We start from the raw sequence: 12,308 nt of genomic DNA on the forward strand, positions 1-12,308 counted from the left end.
ATGAAGCTATGTGATATAAAAGGTAAAGGTCCCACCGAGAAAGCAGTTTTAATTTTCAGACTGGAAGATATGGCATTAAAAGAGAATGAGCAGAGTCTCTCTCTTCTGTTTCATCTGGCAGTACTCAGAAAACAAACAGAAAAACCCTATTGCAGGGTGTATGTGAGCACGCAGCTCTTGCTAGCAAAATGCTCTCAGTCACTGAGGGCTCAGAGCCCAGACACAGTCAATCATGATGAGCCAGGCTAGGGTTTTTTTTTTCCCCTGACCAAAATGCCTTATTCTGCAGCTCTGCCCCAGCAAAAGCCCTCAGAGAGCCGAGTATTCCCAGAGCTATAATTCTTGCTCTGCTCTGACAAAAAGTACTTTAGACCATCTCTCTTCATAAGAGCATAGGAGTTTTACTCACACATCAGAACAGATCACCTAAAATGTAACATACACTTTCGGGCATCTTGCTTAAGCAAACCCCTGAATAACAGAAATCAGAGGATTTTCAAGCGTATTGAAAGCTTCAGCTGTTTTAGCTATATTAGAAAATTCAAGATGCTTTAAGATTACTGATGTATCACAATGCCACTAAATACCTGGTTTCTTTTCCACAGAAATAAGCTACTGCCTGACCCCAACCACAATCTCATCAGTCCTGATACTTCAAGGAGATAACACTCACAGTTCTTGCCCTGGCAACTGCTTAAAGGAAATCTTTTTAAAATTGCTAAGGATGATAATAGAGAGCCATGCTGGAAGCCAAGTAATTTTGTGCGTCCCATTTTTGTACAGCAACTGCTGGTTTGAAACGTCCTAGGAGCGTAACCAAGTACTTGCCAATGGAAGGAAGAGTTGTACAATCCAGCTTTGAGCACTTTATCTTCACTGTATCTTTCAGCAGTAAGTTTGCGTAATTATATGTTGGGTAAAGACATGACAATTGCCTTTTCACTTTAAAGTCAATTTAGCACTATGAAAATTCATGAAGCAAAAATTAATAAGCTTCACGCAGCTTCAGCACTGACCTCTTTTTTTCTTTCTCTTTGCTCAGAATTTGTTACAAGTTCTACTACTACAAGCTGATTCTTCCCTACAACCAGGAAAAAGCATCAGAGAACTCATCGCATCTTGTAGCAGCAAAAATCTTTCGCTCATCAGCATTGCAGTCTGAGCAGCTCATTGGTATTTTCTGCTCACACAACCCTTTCACACAGGGTTTATTTTAAAGCATATTTTAGTCTAATGTGTATGACGGGCCTGGCCATCATTAGCAAAATCCTGTAAGTGAATATATGAGGGGTGATGGATTCTTGACGGCAACTGTATCTAAATGGTGATTTAAATCATAAAACAGTTTTCACTTCTGATAAACTTGGTGAGTCGCTCACTACAAACTAAGTTAAAAAAGAGAGGAGAGGCTCAGCTGACTTAGCAGCTTATCAGACACTTTAATTTCCATCTTTAGAATTTCATGCTGCGGTGAGAATATGAAAGATATTGATTTTGCTCGTACCTACGATGCAGGACAAGATCTAAATTTGATTTCAGTTACCCTATGTTCTGTGCAGCAAGATAAATTAAAAACAACAGAAGAGCCTGCCCCTGTGGAAGGTAAGCTTTATCACAGGCATGGCCATCACACCTGAAGGCACCAGCTGCGCCAGTGCTGTATGTATACATGGTGGGCACATATACATGGCTGGACACATATGTACATAGTACCTATAGGAACAGGCTTAGTGCTCACTTGAAGAGATTGAAAAGATCAGCACACACTGCAGACATGGGTTGACCTCTTTTTTGGGGTATGTTTTTTCCCAGACTATAACCTGAGCTCTGCCCTTCCGTCCTTCAGGCCAGTTACTGAACACTCCGCTGCTGGTGTGACGCTGCCTTTCTGCCAAGCTCACCTGCCCCTTGGCCATGCCACCTTCGCCCGTGGGACACGCAGCCATCACCATCAGATGCTGAACACCCCATGCTTGCCCAGCGTGGCTGCCGCACCCCCTGCCCCGCTCACCCCGAGCCTCCCACGCCATGCCAGGTGCTGCTCCGCGCTGCTGCCGAGCTTCCCCTGGTAGATATCAAAGGGGTTGGAGTGTCGTGAACCCAGCTTTGTAGCCAGCGCTCTGGCTTACGAGGATTAAAGCTTAAACACTCAGATCCTATGTTCTGTGTCTAATAATCCTGTAATAATACCTCCCTAAGACTCAGAAGAAGAAAGAAAATAAAGGGGTGAAAACAAAAGAAAATAAAAAAAAAAAAAAATTGTTGTAGGTTCCTGAAAAACATGGGTGGGCTGGACGAGTCTGCTCCAAACTCACCCCCCTGAGCAGAGCACAGGATAAAACAAGAGCAGAGGAACTCTGAAAAGACAAGGAACCGACTTTGACAGATGGATGTAAATGTGCCTTTCAGTGCAGGAGAACAGTTGATTCTAAGGCATGAAATCAAATTAGTGCATCTGCAGCTGCCTATGTGTCATCCAGCTTCATATTTTACACACTAAAGACATTTTTTTAACCTCATGTTAGCTACACTTTTTTTTTTTTTAATATTACACTCCAAGATTTGCAAAATGGTATTGGCAGGTATTAAAATGAAAGCTGAAGCAACGGTGCAATCTGTCTCGTTTTCTATTGTAACATGACAGAAATCTTTTCTGGACTCATTTACCGTCAGGTAGGAGAAGACTTGGAAGAAATAAAATCCCAGCCTCAATTTCATCAAGAAATGCAAAACTCTTCAAAAACTGTAAGCAAGTAGTTCTGCATTTCTTGATGAGGTTGAGGCCAGTTGGTCCTCCAACTATCACACCTCCCCCCCAGCTTCTCATCTCCCTGCCACACACCCCCAAAAGCCTCTACCACCAAGCCTTAGCCAAGCTGGCACTTGGACACGTTTCCTGAGGACGTGAAAGTGCTTGGTGACAAGACCTGAGTGACAGGAGGCGATTTTAGCAAAGGTGTTGAAAGAAGTTCGGGGCACATTTCACTGGACAAGGTCCTGACTCTGCCCCCAGAGCTGCGCAGCACCAGGGAAGTGGCAGATAAAGGGACAGACCCAAAGTACTCACCAGAGTTGCTGAGGAAAGGTCCCCTGTTCTCACACACTTTGGGGATACTTGCTCTTCCACCAGTTTTCTAAGCCCATGCTCAGGGTGGTTAGATAGGAAGCCCACCTTGTGGGGAACAAATCGGTCACAGGGGCTTCCCCCACCCCAGAGCCTCTTGCATCTCGCCCAGTGTCACTCCTCCAGGAAGGTTTAACGACTTTACAATTACAGCATTTTGCAAGAATTGAGGTAAGAGACATTCACACCCTCAGACGTGCCCCGCCAGCACAGCAGCGAAGGATGTCTTGCAGAGAATCAAAGCTACAAGGAGTTTTGGAATACCTGGCGCTTCTCTCTAAGCAGGCTGCGTTGATGAACTCCCTCATTTCTATTCTAATGCTGGAAGAGCAGCGCAGGATCATATGTCTATACACATAGAAAAAACATTTTCCCAGTTAAAGACCAATTAAAGTTGTTATTAGATGCCCATATAGAATGTAACACTATTGCACTATGGCCATATGGAAGTTATATGATAAATTATTTTTAAATATTCATTTTAAAATTAGAGTCTCAGTTGTAGTCTCAAAAACTTTCCTACGCAGTGCTTTTAACTTACAAGTTACTTGGTATTTCTAAACAAAAAAATCGCAAACAGATGACTAAAAATTTGTTGTCTGATTTTCCACATAAACTTTACTGTACTACACTTCAGCTTTCCATAAGCAATGATTACATTACAGAATACCTGCCTACAGCCCTCAGAATTGATCAAAATAAAAAGCTGAACTTGTACAGCTTTTATAACCAATTCCTGAGGGTTTGGTCGAATTCAGTACAGGATAAAATTAAACAGAGATTGATTTATGTAGAAGGAACTGTAGTTGCAAGGTTGGTGAATTGTATATACTGCAAGTGGGAATGGCTATTGCCTGAACACAAATCAGATTAATTCTAACAGGAATAGGAAGACAAAAGGTACAACTTTTTTCTCCTGTTTTCTTTCCAGTGCAAGGGCCAGAGTAACCTGTGAGCCAAGAACAATAAACAAAACAAACAAACAAAAAAAGGCGCAAATATGGGAAAGGTGATTGTTTTCTTGTACCGCAATGAGACAGCAAAACAAAATGAGGGTTTCACAAGTCCTAATGATTTCCATCCCTGCTGCTTCATTTGTCATCCCCTGTATAGCAGAAAGTCAAGACTTAACATGTTACCAAGTGAAGAATTTTATCAAATAGAAGAACCAGAGTGCTGGATCCTGCAGTGGAATGATTTCTTCCTGCTGCCCTTAAAAACAAGAGCTCACCTCTGCTGAGTGATTCAGAAAAAAAATAGAAGGTAACTTTTGCTACCTGCCAAGGAGGATTAATCTTGTAGCGTGACGTTTTTCTATCATTTCCTCTGGTAAAGAAGTGGGATAAACTTTCCCAAAAGGCACCTCAGAACCCAGCAATATAAATGTGGGTGAAGGAGACAGCACAAGGGAAGAGCTGGCGTGGGCAGCTGGGCATGGAGCCCTGCCGGTGACCTCTGCTGTGATCAGGTGCAGACCACGCCACGGCAGCACGGCTTGGTACAAAGCAGATGGGTGGGTAAGAACTTCCCCACACACAGCCAGGTCGCCTGTGCACACATTTATCCCTGCTGCAAGCGACAGAGCCAGGACAGGTGCACCCCACGTGAGTGGGAAGACTGTGCAGTGCACAAGCCACGTGTTTTGTTGCAGGATGCTCCAAGGTGAAACTCCAGCACCTGACTTAGTCGGGACAGAAGGAATTGGCTTTGGGCAGGCTCTCTGTGCACTCTTCCAACTTCGAAAGGCCTTCACGCAGCCAAAATAAAAACCCAGGGAAAAGGTCATTAGAAGTCATATCAGCCAACTACCCGGAGCTCACACACTACTAGTTCTGCACCCTTAACCCATCTTGAAGAAATTCAGGGCCCAAATTATTGTTTCTTTTTACCATAAGGGAAATCCCTGTTGGGCCCCGAGAACCCTCTATGCAAAACAAGTTACTACTGCGAAGACTTCATAACTGAAATAATTTCATCGTTATGTTTCCTCTGTGAACTACTGTAGCTTCACTAGTGATGTTGTTTGAGCACCAGTAAAAAAAAATATATATATATATATGGTAGGATATTTCTGCATTAAGACGTGATCCAAAAGCAGCTCTTTTTATGTAGATCTTTCTTCTCTGACTCAGCAATACCACTGATGAATAATACAGCTTGCAAAGCACCTCTATCAAGCCTTTAGCCTACTGCAGTACTGGATTAACTTTCCCCCTCCCACTTTCCTTCTCCTTGAAAACCTAGTGATGATGTCTCTGTCATGTTACCGTTTAAAATCCCCTGGTTTTACACATGTGTTACATTTGTGATGCCCGTTGTGGTTGCACACTGAAAGCAAAGTGCCAAAGGATGCAGGGAGAAGGAGGGGATATCAAAGCATTTTGAAAATCTTAAGCTTGGCAAAAGCAGTGTATAATTTTGCTTAGGCTGCAAGTTGGCTTGAGAAAACAGTATCAAAGCACCATCTTTTCCAATTGCTTGAGCTTTACTTTTAAAGTTTATTTTTACTGCTTATTGTAGATCTCAGACTGACAGCTCTGAAAACTATATCTTTTCCATTTATGCAGTTATAAGAACCAACAACTCAGCAACAGCACGGGCATCGGATATATCTTCCCCTAATAATGAACATAAACTGCTCAGCTGGGAGCATCACCTGGAAGGTTTGTGGACCCATAGTCCAGTCCTGCCCTTGAATTTCTTCAAACTCACTACTCACAGAAGTGTGAAAGACACAGCCAGAACTATAAATTGACAGTCCAGTAATGAACAATTGATGAAAAATTCACAACCAATCTGCCCAAAGTCCATGAGCTTGCATACAAACGAAAACAGAATATAACACTTAAGTCTCTTGGAAGACCAAGTCCTCCAGAAAGTCACTGTTCTAGCTGTAAAGGCTGGTTTAATGCAAATCCACAATGCACAGGTATTTGTTATATTCCAATGCCAATGTAAAATCCCCATCTGGGCTGATTTTACAGCGCTCTGACTTCAATCACTAGTAGCAAAGAGACCTCTATTATATTCCTGGAGATGATGAAGATAAGGCTGGAAAACTCATCACTGCTCTGCGATCCTGTGTCTGCAGTTGGACCATCCCCCTGTTTACCAGCAAGTCCAACAGTAGCATTTGAAATTGCCAGTGTTCTTAATTCATAGGCTAAAGCAGAAAATTACTATTTCTATAGCAATCTTATAAAATAAAAACACTTTTACCTGTGAATCTGTTGGTATAAGTGATTTCTGCGGGTTCATCCCTGGCGGTAGATGAGATGTTCTCATAACGCATCGCTTCCTGATATCTGGATGCAAATTACAGGAGCCGTACTTCCTGAAATCAGCATAAAAAAAGTTGAAAATGCATTAGGTTTGGGAGTAAGCTTGGCTGTCAGTATAACATTTCTATTACAGCAGCTATCCAATTGGAAAAAAACAGCTCATCCTTGCATATGATAAAAATAAGCAGATAAGTTTGCTGCTATCATTATGGAAACTTTTAACACTTGCAATGTTTGCATGCCATACACCACAGTTTATTATAAGCTAGCAAGTAAAACTTTATTTTCTTACATCAAATAAAGTTGGTTTTGGTACCCGTGAGCACTGCCCAGCCGAGCAACAGAGGTGCAGCCTCTGGCACCCAAACCACTCGGGCCTCTCCCCCGAGATCTGGGGATCTGCCATTTGGACCACAGTTCCCCTTAGGCTTTGCCAGAACTCTTCATTCCTGATTTTCCTGCCCCTTTTGCATGCCTGAAACAACCCTTTCTGTTGAGCTGACTGCATTGGGGGGTTGCACAGCTCGCTGCAGTGAAACGCCGCCACCCCTCCCGCTCCTCGTGGGTGTTGTGACTCAACACAAAGTGGGTGGAAAAACAATCTGAGGTTGTAGATGGACCTTTTTGATCTGCTGCCTTGTGATGTGTTGTCGAAGATGGAATGCTCCTCGAAACATGTAAACATGTGGTACTACTGATGCAGCAAGCTTTTCATGCAGCCCTGTCTGTGCTTAAAGCAAATCCTCCATTTGGACTGAAATACACCCACACTATGGGAAACCGCACAACCGGCTCTCGGGCTCGTGCACCAGCCGCATCAAAGAGCAGGACTAAGTACAAAGTGAATTAATTTCCTGAGGTCCATTGGTGCCAGCAGGTGAACAGGCAGGGCTCTGGGACAGGGGGATGGGTGACAGCACAGCCACAGCCACAGCGCGCTTTGGTCTGTCCACAGCATCCTGGAGAAACCCCAGCAAAATCCTGCGTGTGCTCTCCATGAGCCAGGGATTTCCTGCTCATGTTGGACCTCAGCATCCTTCTGGTCTATGCACCACTGCAAGGGGATCTGATTTCAGGTCTCAGGTGCATCAGATAATTTGCATTTACTCAGGCCTGCAGATCTGGGAAGTGTTTTAGGATACCACATGGTGAAAGGCTGCCAGTAAGCATCTTTGTTAGTCCTAATCATCTTTGCAACTCAATTGCTGTAATCGCCTAACTTCCCACAACAAAACTAACCTCTTAAAACCCACATGAACAGTTTAATTCACCCCAGAAACGGACAGATACTCTGAGGTTCAGCACACGGTGTAAGAGTGGGGTAAATCCATTGTAAGAAACTAACCTCTTAAAACGCACACAAATGATTTAATTCACTCTAGCAACAGACAGATACTCTGAGGTTCAGCGCAGGGTGTAGGAGTGGGGGAAACTCATTGTAAGAAACTAACATCCTAAAATCCACATGAATCACTTAATTCACCCCAGAAATGGACAGATACTCTGAGGTTCAGTGCACGGTGTAGGAGTGGGGGAAACTCATTGTAGGAAACTAACCTCTTAAAATCCACATGAATCATTTAATTCACTCCAGAAACAGACAGATACTCTGAGGTTCAGCACACGGTGTAAAAGTGTAGGAAACCCATTGTAAGAAAGCACAGGAACCCATTTACAGAGTTTTATCGGCTGTTTCTGTCCGCGGCTCGGTGAAGACAAGAAGAAACTGAGCCTCTGAGTTAATTTTTCACTGGAAGGCGGGGGGGGCAGCCTTGCAGCCCCGGGGAGCGCTGCGCAGGGCCGGAGGAGCGAGCGCTGCGCTGGCCGAGGGCCCCCCCTAGCGCGGCCGCGCCGCTCCGGCGCGCAGCCCCGCGCAGCACCGCCCCGCGCAGCACCACCCGGCACCGCGCAGCCCCGCACCGCTCCGGCGCGCAGCACCGCACCGCCCAGCCCCGCCCCGCGCAGCCCCGCACCGCACCGCACCGCAGCGATGCTGTGCCACGGCCTCGGCGTTCACGGCTGCTGTCGGAAGAGGGGAACACATCTGAGGGTTCGGACCCAGCTGGTTCGCACGGCGCGTTGGGCTGCGCATCAGAGCCCCGCTCCAAACCTCTTGCTACCTGACACGCTGAGAAAACAGATAAACATCTTTCCCCTCATTATATAGGGTAAATCTCATTTGGAAAGGCTGCTGGGAAAAAAAAAAAAAAAAAAAACTTCCAATTTTCCACCCAATCTTGGTAATCATGTTCATAACCTTAATTTTCCAACGCAGTTCATCTGTCAGGCTAGACACAGCTCTGCAGTCCAATAGCAGGTTAATCAAACACGTTTAAAAATGTAAATGAAATGCTGCAATGAATAATATTTGTAGATAGACTGATCTAAATGTTACCAAATGAAAGGAACGACTTTAGGACCTAGAAGTATTTCTGTTATCAGATCACACTTGCATATTTTTATAAAACTGTGAGGGGGTTCTTTGAGCCTCAGTAAATTACATTCAGCTCTTAAAAATCTCTTTGAGCCACGGCATATCTGCAACAGAATGTAACCCAGGTTTAAGGACTTATTGAGGAAACAATTGGGTGTGATAAAAACTTATCAAGTATCTATTGATTCTACCAATAAAAATTGAAATGGAAAAATAAAACAAAATTATGATAAAAGTAACTAGGGAAATTGCATCTCCCGGGGAAAAGCACAGATATTCCCAAGACCTCCTCCCTGAGATACTTCCCATATCCACCTGGTTGGGTTGAACCAGCACCTCATTTGCTGCACCCCAGGATAATTCAGGCTGCTGCCTCCCTAATTTTACCAAGACAAGTCAGCAGTAGCGACCCCTACTCCTCATCACAGAGGTGGGGGCTGCGGTCCTTGTGCACTCCATGTCCTTCACAGCAGATGCTGAACCCCCACGTCTTCACATCAATCAAGACATTCCCCAAAGGAGGCAGAGGCACTACGTGCAAGGACAGCAGGGCAATGGCTTGGTGCTGTCAGCTCTTGAATTTGTGGAGTAGCGACAAGAAACCACCCCAGACTTCTGCTCTTCACATCACAGACCCTTTTCTTGTGGCCCACAGTAGCAAGGGACTTAACAGCTGGCACTCCTGCAACTAGTGAAAGATACCTTAAGAGGGCTGTCTAACCAAAAAACTCGTCTGTGCATTTCTAGTAGAGCTAATAAAAAATGTTATCTCTCCCTGAAAACCTTTTCTTCCTCAGGACTTTCTCAGAGACTCTTCAGCTGAGAAGAGCTGGTCCCAAGAGCGTTCTCCATCACTGTCCTCATCACAGCACACGCAAAAACCTCACCATGAACTCAACAAACTGTCCTTTTGATTTGTGAGGCTCACAAATAGATCAAGGCTTCAAGCTGCTGAGAAGGGGAGGATCAGGTTATGATTTCTCCTCTTATTCTGCTACTGGAAAAAAGTATTTTATACTCCCAAGTCTCACATCCAATTTTTTTTTTTTTTTTTTTTTTAACCATTATGCCAATGAACAACTCTTAATTTCTTACAGACACCTGAGACCCCCAGAGGTCATTGGGACAAATGGCTTGTGCAACCACACCTCTGTCATCTTCTCCCCTCTATCTCTTCTTATTTTTATGGCAATTTATTTACTTGCTACCTGTTGTCTACATACTAAAACATAACCTCCCAGCAGCAGCAGCTTAGTGCTTTGCTTTAACAGGCTACAATGAGGCCCTGACCTGAGCCCTGACATGTGACTGCACTAAATTCACACCATCACCAGGAATGAAGCAGATATTTCTGCATCTGAAATGGGGTTTGAGCGCTGTGACTTCCACCACATCCATACCCCATCACATTTTGACCTTGCGGGGAACAAAACAGAGCTTAGGAGCAAAGACAAAGATCACGTTCTCAGTTGCTGACCTCCCAAAGTCCAGATGGGGCCACTCATCCCTTCTGATGGTCCATATGAGTGCACACACCTAGTAGCTGTCATCAGACAGCCTTAGATCTACCTTGCAGGGCATCTCCTTTACACAGAAAAATACTAACATTGGCATCTTCATGTCACAGCACAGCATCAGGCCTAAAGATAAGCCGTGCTGGAACCCATCTATGTTGGCTTATCATCAGAAGAGGGCCAGAGATCACCCCCACCCCCAGGCTTGGAGAAGCCTGACCAGTCATCTGAATCTAACCGTGAGGACACAGATGCCAAACCTGCAATTTAGAGCTCTCCTTCAGCCAGACCCTCAGGTCCCTTGTGCACTTTTTTCTATTCAGTGGGGCTTTATGTGAATAAAAAAGACCCAGATCTGTCTTCTGTACCTAGAAACAATCATCTTTTGGAAGATTTACTCATTTCAGCTGTTCTATAAGTCACATCAGTTATTTCTACAACTCACATCAGCTAGGCAGGCCAGCAAGGAAGGTGGCTATATACCTTCTCGAACAAGGTAGTTTGTGGTGCTGGGACTTGTTTGGCACTTCGCTGCTGAAGAGGACTGTTCCCTTCTTCTCCCATTTGTCCCAGAAATTTTCCATTCATATCTCACATGGAAAGTTACAGACTTCAGAGTCTACATCCATAGATCAGAAGTCAAAAAGAATGACAGGAAAGGGTAAAGGAGTATGAAGTAGGTGACATTGCAAAGATAGTTAATTAAAAAGACTTTTTTTTTTTTTTTTAAGAGTCCTGCATGGTGCAAATGTGAAAAAGCCACCCACAGCAATATGGGTTATGGAACATTTGTCAATAAGAAAGAGAATAAAAGCAGGCACTAAAACAACAGAAATAATGACTCTACTTTCCAGATTTTGATTCTAAGATGTCTGGTGCCTCAGGCAGTTATCTGAAAAATTCTTCTTCTGCACAGAAGCTCACTGTTTTGCCTCAAATAGCTGTAGTTAACAGATATTCTCTGTGTGTGTATGAGAGCCACTGACAGCCCGCCTATAGCTATATGGAGAGATGGAACTGCCAAGAGGGAATAGAAGCAAAAGCAAAAGGAAATATTAGAGCAATATATCATGGGCTTGGGAAAAAAAAATATTTCTTCTGTCTCTGTCTTTCCCTCCATGTCTGGGGGAGCCACAGTCTTGAGCTGCACCTAAACCACTGCCACATGCAGGGAACACCATGGAAATTGCCCCCTCTGCAAGAATCATCTCATCACACTCAGAAGTCATCGTCCAACTGATCCAGCTTTATCTTCTGGAGCACACAATACAGTGAGATTTTTTCAGTGGTCTTCATCGAACCGTTGGTGCCAGTTGCTACATGTTTCCCATGACAGAACATGGCCAAGAGAAATGGGAAGATGCTACCACACTTCTGAGACAAGGCACACCCGACCAGCATTCCTGAAGTCTTTTTCTTTCCTCTTGTTGCTTATGATTTTGCCACTTTGCCTAAGCCAAGTGGTCCAGGTAAAACTCCGAACTCCATCTGTGTGTTTTAGCTGTGATGGTTACAAAACCAGACCATCAATATTTAAAGAATAACCATTTCACAGCATGCTTCCAGATGGTCCTGCTTTCATTATTACCTTATTACTTAAAAAGTCAGCAGTATGTGACATATTACATACATAATCTACTCTGACACTTATCTACATGCTATTGTCTGGTGGGAGTATCCTAGAAGAGACAAATACTTTTTTTTTTTTCCCCCCACAATTACGGAAATCAAATTTGGGGTGAAAAGCTGCCAGAATGCAACAAGTAAACATCCTCAGGCTGAACTGAATCCTGCCCACATACCAGGTACACAAGAGGCAGTGGTAGGACCAGCCCATTGCTCCGAGTGATGCTTCCTTGTAATGGCCAGTCCACAGGGGATACGAGCCAGCCACCACCACCTGGAGGAACCACTCTGTTGGTGATGAAATGTTTTATTCACTGCTAAAAATATTG

At 44.2% G+C, this 12,308-nt stretch overlaps 1 protein-coding gene across 1 annotated transcript in view; it reads right to left on the reverse strand.

Annotated features, from left to right (window-relative positions):
- Window positions 1–12,308, reverse strand: part of PLXNA2 (plexin A2) — a 509,765-nt gene that overhangs the window by 408,503 nt on the left and 88,954 nt on the right. Inside the window, exon 4 of the mRNA XM_080367686.1 lies at window positions 6,344–11,854. The gene's annotated coding sequence lies outside the window, so the exon portion shown is untranslated. The remainder of the gene's footprint in view (window positions 1–6,343; window positions 11,855–12,308) is intronic.

The sequence above is a fragment of the Falco punctatus genome (genome assembly GCF_963210335.1).
Source record: "Falco punctatus genome assembly, chromosome: 17".
In the NCBI taxonomy this organism is placed as follows: Eukaryota; Metazoa; Chordata; class Aves; order Falconiformes; family Falconidae; genus Falco; species Falco punctatus.